The sequence below is a fragment of the Benincasa hispida genome, chromosome 1 (assembly GCF_027475165.1).
Source record: "Benincasa hispida cultivar pf3 chromosome 1, pf3_genome.v1.1, whole genome shotgun sequence".
NCBI lineage: Eukaryota > Viridiplantae > Streptophyta > Magnoliopsida > Cucurbitales > Cucurbitaceae > Benincasa > Benincasa hispida.
The window spans coordinates 46114688-46125988 of NC_143478.1; the positions used below are offsets into that span (position 1 = coordinate 46114688).

An 11301-nucleotide genomic window follows, 5' to 3' on the forward strand; every position below is an offset into this window, starting at 1 on the left:
CTTGATCGACTCCAGCTTCTGCCTCTTGGAAACCGTTCTCTACGATCTCCCACACGTCTTGTGCTCCTAGTAACGCTTTTATCTTAATGCTCTAATTGTCATAGTTGAGCTTGGTAAGTATTGGTAGTTGAAGTGAACCTATCCCACCGTTGGCCATTTTTTTCTCAATATTTTCTACTAGCTCTGATACCACTATGTTAGAAAAAAAACGTGGAGGACAAATATGAAAAATGAGAGATATATTTTCTATTCAACTAAGCATGCATTTATATAGGCTTACAAATATAACCATAGGAATGCCAATGGTTTAAAGCTATAAATGTCATCAAATGCTCATAACTCACATAACTCCTATAACTCAAAAATCACTATTGGTTACAAAAAACTAAAATTCACAAAACCTAAAAGTCACACTAAATGCCACAAATAAAGTTCAATAATGACAAACTTTTCAATAGAAAACAACCACTATCATGACTTCCGATTATATTGAACTTTCTATTGCTTCTAACACATCTTTTTCAATTTTCATCTGTTTTTACTGATTTTATTTTTTTGTTCTCAATCGATAACAAGTTTACTTTGGAGGCTTGACTTAATCGATCAAATCCATTGGTGCATAGATGAAAGGCTCTATTTTATTGTTTCTGTTTCTCTATCCTCCTTATTTCTCTCAAATCCCAAGTCTTTAGCTTCTCTTGCCCAGTTCCACTGCTTCATTCTTCTTGCTCACCTCGATTGCCCTCACTGTTGTTGTGGCCCAATCTAAAAATGTCGTGGAAGCTTCTCATCGGTATGATTTTGACCTTTTCCTCTTGCAATTTCTTCTCTCTCTCTGATTTTATTATGTTCAATCTAGGGGAACTTCTATTTTTGGTCCGTTCATTCCCCTTTTTATTTGATTTCAACTCTCATTTTTCAGATTAAGCTTATTTTATTTTTTATTTTAGAGAGGGGGAGGGGATTCTTTCATCTCTTTGTTCGTATTGTTCTTCCCCAGATCTAGTATCATGACTATCTACAGTAAGTGCAATCTTTCATTTTGATTTCAATTGATTTCCATTTTCTAGTTGTCATGGGTGAAGAAAGGTCTTTTTTTTTTTGCTTTTTTGAATTTATTTGTTCTTATTTTCGTTTGCCCTCTCTTTTTCTTGTGTCCATGAAGTGGAGATTAAAGACCAAACAAATCAAATTCAAGAAACGAAAATGGAAATCAGTAAATTCGGTTGTTTAATTTTTCTTCTTTTTGTCGCTAGGTTACAGATGAGCAGTTTTCGAAACTGAATATGTAAATACAAGATGGTTGATAATTAAAATTTGGCAAAAAATCAAGGGAGGTTGGAAAAGGAAGAAAGGGAATGGAAGAAATAAAAGGAGAAGAGGGAATGAAAATGAAGGGCGTGCACAAATTTGTATGCAACGAAACTCGCCCATGGGTTTGTTTGAGATTCTGATTGTGTGGATGGATATGAACCGGAGCGAGAACAACAGTGGTGGTAGAGGGGATGCCGAAGGGGGAGCCCCAGAGCGGCAGAGAACTCTAATATCAGCGGCTGTTCTCCAAGAGGCTCGTGGAATTCCAAGGAACTCTCAGCAGATTTTGAAACGAGAATGAACTTCTCAGTAGCTTCAATCCCTCTGTAAGTAAAAAAAAAAAAAAGTACTATTGGAGAAAAATGCACCCAATATATCAACCCACAAATTATTACATTGAGGAAGTTTTTGGTTTACCTAGAATTTTACTTATAATTTATTAGGAAGTGATGAGAGATATGGATGCAAAACTAATTTCACTGAGAAAATGAAACAAACAAGAATAAAACTTGCAAATATCAAAGAATTAGAAAATTTTCATCCAGTTTAGATAAATCATTGTGTTTCATACTTGCTAGCATTCAAACATTTGCCATTTACTACGAATGGAGATCATTTGAGGTCAAGTGTAGCGTAGCATTGTGGAATATGTTATAGATAAAGTCTGTCATTATGAAATTGGGTTTCCTATAAAAAATAAATTATTTAATTGTTAGTGAAGTGTAGCATCATGAGTCACGATGGTAGTAATTTTTGCTTTTGTTATGATGAGATACGTTCTCAAATTTCATCATCCTTCAAATGATATGTTTGGTAATTATGTATTGTGGTCAGTTAATATAATGTTTGTTGATCCTTGGATGGAGGAAATTGTAGCAATCTTTTGACAACTTATCATCAAAGTGTCTGATTAGTAAGCGAGTCAGTATTTTTAAATCATATTAACCAACATAATTTACAAATACTTTTAAGGTAATTTTGATGTTAAAGCTCCAAAACTAAATGGTGGAGAGTAGGTTGAAGCAAAGAGTATTTGTGAGTATCTTTCTTAATTTTTATAGAAACCATACAAGATATGGTAGGAGTATGTGTTCATTTCAAAAAGCTTATTCTTTAACATCACACTCTTCTCTATTTGTTCATATAAATTCTTATTGGACATGTATAAAAATTTATAGACTTTTTCCATTCGTATTATTTTGAATATTAAAGATGAATTTTTCTTATATTATCTATATGAATAATGTTAGTAGATAACTAGTAATTAAGTCTAAAGTGATCGATTTCTACCTTCACTTCATAGTTATGATATTGATATTTTTGTTTGTGAGCCTTGTTTGAGTGAAAATTTTATTAGACTTACTAAATAATTAAATATTAAGTTATATTCGTTTTCTCTAGGGAGGAGTATTATGTTATCTTTTGTTACGATGTTTTTTTTTTTTTGCAATAAACTAATTTGTCAACTTATCATCAAGGAACTGGACCAATTTCAATCTTGGTGTTCAAATGCATTGGCTGTTGGAGCAAAAAGTTTGTGCATTGAAGATAATATGGGATGGATTAAACTAAAGATGTCCATAGCCACAAAGGTGAGTAAACTATAAGTTTAAGCTATATTTGTATTTCAATATCCTCAAGTTCAACAAGTAAAAAGAAGGTTTTTGTACTTAATTTCAGTTACTCTTCTTATGGGCGTGAATGTATAATTTAGACAAAGGATTGAAAATAGATTGTTTGGATTTTAAGATGTTAGTTGTTCTTGGAGTGGCTTTTGCTCTAACAACTTAAAATTCATGTTTACTTCCAATTTCATCTTCATAAGTTTTTAGTTGTATCTGACGTCAAACATGGCAAGCAACTTTATGGATGAAACACTATAAGAATTTTGAGCTTTAATGTCAGTTGAAAAAAGTGAAATTAGATGTATAATTTCGGTTTAAAAAAAAAGATCCTTAATGTCGGTTTTAAATCGACATTGAAGATGGGCTACAATGTCGGTTTAAAACTGATATTAAAGGCTTCTCATTTTTTTTTTTTTTTTACTTTATTAAAAATCCATTTCAAATTAAATGAAAATGTTGGAAATAAATTAGTTGAAGAATATGTACTTGGTTGATAGTCTTGCTTGATGTGGTTCAAGTGCATATCAAAATCTTTTTCTTTCAATTATATATAAACTAATTTGGTCTTACTTGGTTGATTAAGCTTGATTGGTGTGGTTCAAGTGTTATTTCATTAATTTTATGTTTAGTTCCAATGATTAAGCATATTGAAATTTGTTAATATTGGAATGAAATTAGTTCAAAAATATATATTTGGTTGATAGTCTTGTTTGGTGTGGTTCAAGTGTATATCAAAATCTTTTCCTTTCAATTATATATAAACTAATTTGGTCTTACTTGATTGATTAAGTTTGATTGGTGTGGTTCAATTGTTATTTTATTAATTTTATGTTTTGTTCCAATGATTAAGCTTTTTGAAATTTGTTAATGTTGGAATGAAATTAATTGAAAAATATGTACTTGGTTGATAGTCTTGCTTGATGTGGTTCAAGTATATATCAAAATCTTTTTTTTTTCAATTATATATATATAAACTAATTTGGTAATACTTGGATGATTAAGTTTGATTGGTGTGGTTAAAGTATTATTTAATTAATTTTATGTTTTGTTCCAATGTTTAAGCTTCTTGAAATTTGTTAACATTTGAATGAAATTAGTTAAAAAAACATGTATTTGGTTGATAGTCCTGCTTGGGGTGGTTCAAGTGTATATCAGAACCAATTTGTTAATGTCTTAGTTCTTATGGTTGATTATAGTTAAATTTACAAGCTTACGGTTACGTAATTTTCTTTTGTTATTGTTTGTCTTTTTTCTCTTTTTTCCAGATTGACATGGAAAATTCAGCAATTAGCAGCGAGAATGATAGAAATATGATCTCACAAAAAAATAGCATAATAGATATTCCACGTGGCCCAACTACTATATCTGAGTTGGCACAAATAAGAACATCTGGGCAATGGTTGGCCATCGATTATAATGAACATGAACAATTGATTGGATTTAGTGCAAAGAAGATGCAAAGATATATAGGAATTTGTGTTCAACAACAAATACCTATAACGTATAATTTTTGGAAAAAAGTTCCAAACCATTTAAAAGTCAAACTTTTTGATTATGTAGTGGTATATTTTCTAAAACTTTAATTCACGTGCATAGTAGTTTATTAGTTTATTGTTTATTACTTTTTTCATTGTCCAGATGTCGTTCGATGTGGACTCTAAGTCCAAACATGGTATACTCATGTCTGCATCTAGGAAGTTTCAGACTTTCAAGACCACATTGACTCAAAAGTTCATACTTTCATTTAAGGATAAACCCTTGGTTTTGCAATTTTATCCTAAAAAATATTCTCATATAGAGCAAGATCAATGGACATCGTTTGTTAATGAATAATTGAGTAAAGAATGGGATGTAAGTCATTTTAAATAAATGTCAATATTATCATTGTTTTGATAGGTAATTTCAACTATATTTATTGTACAGAAAATCAGTCGTCTTCAAAAAGAAAGAAGGTCGAAATATGTATATAATCATCACATTTCTCGAAAGGATTATGCACATCTTACCCAAGAATTAGTAAGTTTTTCGACTTAAATTAAATCTTTTATTCTAATATGTTTATATTAATTAAATATATATGTTCATGTAAAACCTATCGAGTGATCCTTCTTATCAAGCGACTTTTATGGAAAGAAGCACGAAAAGGAAAAAATAATGAATACTTTGATGAAACCACTTGAGAATGTGCCAATCGAATTGTAAGTTTATATTGTGCAAAGTTTAAGATGACATATATATAATGTCTGAAGTTTGTGATGATATAGATATGGAGCCTCTCTCAATTTCTTGACTCATTGTAGACTTTAGTTTTACTAATTTGAAATATTAGGAACGGGAAACAAAATCACTCACTTCTCTAACACGTCCCCAATGTTCATCTGTACCCAATGCTTTGGTCAAAACATCTTCACCTTCATATACTTTGGCCAATTTATCCGGTAAAATATATTACAATTTTTAAGTTTCAGACATTATATATATGTCATCTTAAACTTTGCACAACATAAACTTACAATTTGACTAGCACATTCTCGTGGCTTCATCAAAGTATTCATTATTTTTTCCTTTTCGTGCTTCTTTTCATAAAGTCGCCCGATTAGAAGGATCATTCGATATATTCTACATGAACATACATATTTAATTAGCATAAACATATTATAATAAAAAATTTAATTCAAGTCGAAAAACTTACTAATTCTTGGGCAATATTCGCATAACCCTTATGAGAAATATGATGATTATATACACATTTCGACCTTCTTTTTTTTTTAAGATGATTGATTTCCTGCATATCTAATCTAGTTGAAGTTACCTATCAAAACAATGATAATATTGACATTTATTTAGAATGACTTACATCTCATTCTTCACTCAATCGTTCATTAACAAATGTTGTCCACTGATCTTGATCTATATGAGAATATTGTTGAAGAGTAAATTGCAAGACCGATGGTTCATCTTTATATGGAATTATGAACTTTTGAGTCAATGTGGTCTTGAAAGTCCGAAACTTTCCAAATGCAGACATGAGTATACTATGTTTGGACTTAGAGTCCATATCGAACGACATCTGCACAATAAAAAAAATAGAAAACAATAAATTAATAAACTACTATGCACATGAATTAAAGTTTTAGAAAACATACCGCTATACAATAAAAAAAGTTTATTTTTAGATGGTTTGGAACTTTTTTCCAAGAATTATATGTTATAGGTATTTGTTGGCAAACACAAACTCTGATATAACTTTGCATTTTCTTTGCATCAAATCCAATAGGTTGTCCATGTTCATTATAATCAATGGCCAATCGTTGCTCAAATGTTTTTATTTGTGCCAACTTAGACATAGTAGTTGGGCTACGAGGAATACTTATTTTGCTATTTGTTTGTGGGGTCATATTTCTATCATCTTGGTTGTTACTTGTTGAATTTTCTATGTGAATCTGCAAAAAGAAAAAAAAAAACATTACTCACAAAAAAACATATAATTTTAATATTTAATACATATAACTATAATAAATGACATACCATGTTTAATACATTATATATCAACACATCTACCCTCACAATCATAAAAAAAAAAAAAAAAGTCAAACAAAAAAGCTTGATTGTAAAATATGCAACTTAATCTTTAAAATAAAAAAAAAAACAATAATAAGCGAAAATTACGTAACCGTAAGCTTGTAAATTTAACCATGATGAATAATAAGACTTGAAACAATAACAAATTGGTTTTGATATACACTTGAACCACACCAAGCAAGATTATCAACCAAGTACATGTTTTTTTTAACTAATTTCATTCCAACATTAACAAATTTCAAGAAGCTTAATCATTGGAACAAAACATAAAATTAATAAAATAACACTTGAACCACACCAATCAAGTTCAATCAACCAAGTAAGACCAAGTTTGTTTATATATAATTGAAAGAAAAGGATTTTGATATACACTTGAACCACACCAAGCAAGACTATCAACCAAGTACACATTTTGTAACTATTTTCATTCCAACATTAACAAATTTCAATAAGCTTAATCATTGGAACAAAACATAAAATTAATGAAATAACACTTGAACCATACCAACCTTAATCAACCAAGTAAGACCAAGTTATTTTATATATAATTGAAAAAAAAGGATTTTGATATACACTTGAACCACACCGAACAATACTACCAACCAAGTATATATTTTTCAACTAATTTAATTTCAACATTAACAATTTTCAAGAAGTTTAATCATTGGAACAAAACATAAAATTAATGAAATAACACTTGAATCATACCAATCAAACTTAATTAACCAAGTTAGACCAAATTAGTTTATATATAATTGAAAGAAAAGGATTTTGATATACAAATTATACCAAGCAAGACTACCAACCAAGTATATATTTTTCAACTAATTTAATTCCAACATTTCAAAATTTCAATAAGTTTAATCATTAAAATAAAAATAAAATGAATAAAATAACTTTAATTTACTAAATTGAAAATTCATATGAAAATAAAATTTTACCTTTACAAGCAAACAACTTAAACAACCCACAAACTTGAAGAGATCTAAACTGGAGTTTGAAGATTGGAACGCCGGCAAGCACGGGACCTTGCAAATAGAGTTAGACGGCGGATCTGACAAAATTACAACATCGACGATCGGATCGGAAGATCCACAAGTAGATCGGGCAAATAGACGACCAGATCAGAAAAACCCACAACTAAATCTATGATCCATGCCAGCGACCCACCTCTACGACCAGAACCAGTTGGGCGAACGGCGAGCTGACCAGCTGGAAGAATAGCCACGACGAACAACCACTAGAAGAACAACAGAACAACACCCACGCAACAACTACAAAAACCAACTGGAGCACACCTATGCAAAGAATAATCGAGAACACCCACGCGAAGAAAACCCGGAGAACACCCACTCGCCGACAAAAACCAACTGAAGAACAACCAGAAGAACAACCACGATGAACAACCATCGGAAGAACAACCGAAAAAACAACCACTGGAAGAACAATGGCCACACGACGACGAAAATAAACCAGAGAACACCCACGACGATGACCCACCACCGGAAGAAGCCCACGACGATGGAGATCCAAGCAACACCGATGACGACGATGATCAGAAGTGATTTGCATGTTCAAGCTAAGGAGAAGAGAGGGTTTGGTAAGAGAGAAGTGAAAAGAGAGAGAAGATTTGATAGGAAATGAAGAAGATATTTTTAATAAAATTAAAAATAAATAAATAAATGAGAGGCATTTAATGTCGGTTTTTTTTAAAACCGACATTATACATCCGATTTCACTTTTTTTAACCGACATTAAAGCCCAAAATTTTCGTAGTGAATGCAGCCACTTTTTGGAGATAGTAGAGGCTATTAGAAGCTTGGGACTGACAATACTTAAAGGCATAACAGAAGCTCACGGCGAGAACACATGGATTTGTTTTGTGGTTGAGATATTAATAAGCCAAAATCAGAATTCTTAATGTTGGTTGTGAAGAGCTAAAATTTTCCTCTCTTTAAAATACTACTTTTGCTAATGCAATCCACCATAATTAACAGCACATGAGATTTATTCAATTTGTAGAGTAGTGTGAACGCCAATATCATGTTCATTATACTTGTCAATCATTGTTTGATATCTGATTTTGAACTATGGTAGGGGGAGATTCACAGAAACATACACAAAATGGATATCTTATGGTCCCTTGTTCAAATACTATAGAAACATAATACAATGTGATGGCTTCAACTGCTAAACTTTTTGCAACTGTTTGTGTAGATTCCTTATGTAAAATAGTGTGAGTTGCTTGTTGTGACTATTGATTCATCTGTCTCCTCCTTTATCGAGTGCAACACTTTTCTCAGAAATTCACCCTTCCCCATACAACGGAAGACAAAGAAGGATAAAGAAAAAGAAAAAAGAAAAAGAAAATTCCATGAAGGTTGGATTAAAATTCCATAGATTTATTTTTTCATTTGAAATTAGATGCAAGGCCAGTGACTGCATTGGTTTTGTGTTGTTGTGTGGTGTAGTGTTGCAAGTTTTTTTTTTTTTTTTTTTTTTTTGTCCTCGAAAGAGAATTGTCTATTTATGCTTTCTGCCATATGAATATTTCACCATTTTATTTTTGGATATATAAAGTAGATTTGTGGATTTGTTCTGTTGCAGGATTCTGAGTGTTTTGAATTGGTGGGACTTTAGGGGAAGTGGAATTTTATTTGATTGTTGGAGATGGACAGAATCAGGTAGAATGAGAATTTGGGTGTGAACAAAATGAGGAAGACTATTCTAAATTAAAGATGGTTATCTAAAATGTTTTACCATTAGAACAAAATGGGGAAGCTGATTAATCTCTAGACTGTCTTCCCACTTGTTTGTGTACATAAGTTTGCTTAGGGCCAGGAGATGTGTGTAGTGGTGTGTTAAAGATTTTTTTTTTTTTTTTGCTTCAACAAAGTTGATTTGCAGTAAGTGGAAAAATTTTTAATGGGTTTTTTTAATGCTTTTGTGGATTCAATTGTTAAATGATTAGGTTATCTGGCTTATAAATTGCAAGTTAACTTCCCAGAATGAGCTATCTTAGAATGTTCATGAAAGCATTCATAGATTGGTGAGTTTGTGCTATCTGAATCTAAGCTCAAATGTCTTTTATAATAGGCGGCTTATGAGTTATTTCTTATTGTTTTATTTTGTTATGCAATCAAGCTTGCCAATGGAAGCTCGACCAGTATGAGAAAGCTGTTGAAGATTATACTATTACACTTCGCACACAACCATCTTACAGGAAAGCCAAACTCTCATTGTAATGCTAAAGTATGTAAATTTTGTCTCAAAGTAGTTTCCTTTTTCGTACCTCCTTTAAGTTGTTTGTAAAAGATTTGGCATAAGTTTTTTCTTAGATGGAAAAATGGGAGGTTTCGAGACACCAGGAAATGAAGAAGTAGGCTTCGAAACACCAGGAAATTAAGGCACACTTCAACTCAGAAAGAAACATAGGGAAGATATCAAAGACTTCAAATTTGGCTCCAATTTGGTGTTTATTTCTAACTATGAGCATTTTAGGCTTCTTATTACTTCTCTTCGTAAGTTACAATAAAAACAAAACTAAAATACCCATATAAAAAGTTTACATCTTTCTTTGAAGTAGAGGTTTGAATTGGTAGGGATGCATGTGGTTTTGTCCTTGCTGCATTGACTCAGTGATCAATTGTATTGATGTTCTTATTTGCTCATGCTCTGTGATTCAATCCTTGTGTCTCGGCTTCTGGAAGGGTGTGATGTGCATATAATTAGCCATCGATGGGGTGCTCTTGTTCGTATTTTTCTTCTTTTTTGTGGGGATTCTTCTGCTATAAATATACTTTATGTAAGTATATATAGTTATAAATTTTATCTACGTTTTAGAGATTTTGATGGGTGTGTTAATTTGATGCTTCTTCATCTGCATTTTTTATGTGTTAGGATGTTCTTTTTACAAAATTTGTATGTAATGTCTTCAATTAGTAGGTGCTCACTCAGTGGTGGTGAAGTGTTTTATTTTTCAATCTTGATGAGTGGGTTCTTCCTTCATTTGGAGATTTACAGGTAAATAAAATAGTTGGAGATTGTTATAGTATCTCTAATTATGATCTCTTTATACAAAAAAATTCTTCTAGGCTAGTTTAGATCTTTTATAATAATGGGAGGAACACTGAGATTTAAAGAATTGCATACTATTTAAAACTTGAAATGATAATTAGAGATTATATTGTTTGTGATGAAGCGTTTTGATAACTTTCTTAATTACAGGTTATATTGCTTGTGTTGAAACCTTTTAGGTCTCAATGTCAATTTCACCTCAAGAGATAATTTCATCACCAAATTCTCTCCAATTGTTTGGCTCAATTTGATTCGTGACCCAACTTTCACTTCATCCAACTCGATAATTCCTTGTCCTTTATCCATAATTTCAATCCAATTTGACTCGAAGATGGAAGCTCATTTCTATGATGACATAATTTTGAACACTTGTAAATTTTGTATTTTGTGAACTTATATAGTTGCAAATATATTTGGTGTACTTTTATTGTTGGATAATTTCATTATTTTATAATGTATAAATGGATTACAAATTTTTACTACTAAAGAAAGTCATGATATTTGATGCATTACCAAGTATTTCATGTGTGTACTTAGCTAAAAATAAGTAATTCTAATGTAAATTGATTTTGAAATTTTAATCTGTAAGTTCGTTGTAGCATAAAATTGAACCTATATATAGGATATAATAATAGCATTAAGAAAAAGTCATTATATGTTAAAGATAACATTAATAAAAAGTTGTTATATGGTCAACATAGCA

The 11301-nt window shown here is 31.1% G+C and overlaps 1 long non-coding RNA gene across 8 annotated transcripts; it reads left to right on the forward strand.

Annotated features, from left to right (window-relative positions):
- Positions 1-625: 625 nt before the first annotated feature.
- Positions 626-11089, forward strand: LOC120078139 (uncharacterized). 8 transcript variants are annotated; one of them, XR_016530706.1, is made up of 11 exons: positions 656-793; positions 951-1023; positions 1257-1640; positions 2793-2906; positions 8825-8901; positions 9129-9205; positions 9493-9570; positions 9666-9773; positions 9860-10326; positions 10464-10544; positions 10749-11089. It is a non-coding gene; the product is annotated as an uncharacterized LOC120078139 (long non-coding RNA). The 8 variants fall into 8 exon arrangements; XR_016530491.1 differs by lacking the exon at positions 8825-8901; XR_016530652.1 differs by lacking the exon at positions 8825-8901 and having other exon boundaries at positions 10467-10544.
- Positions 11090-11301: the final 212 nt, after the last annotated feature.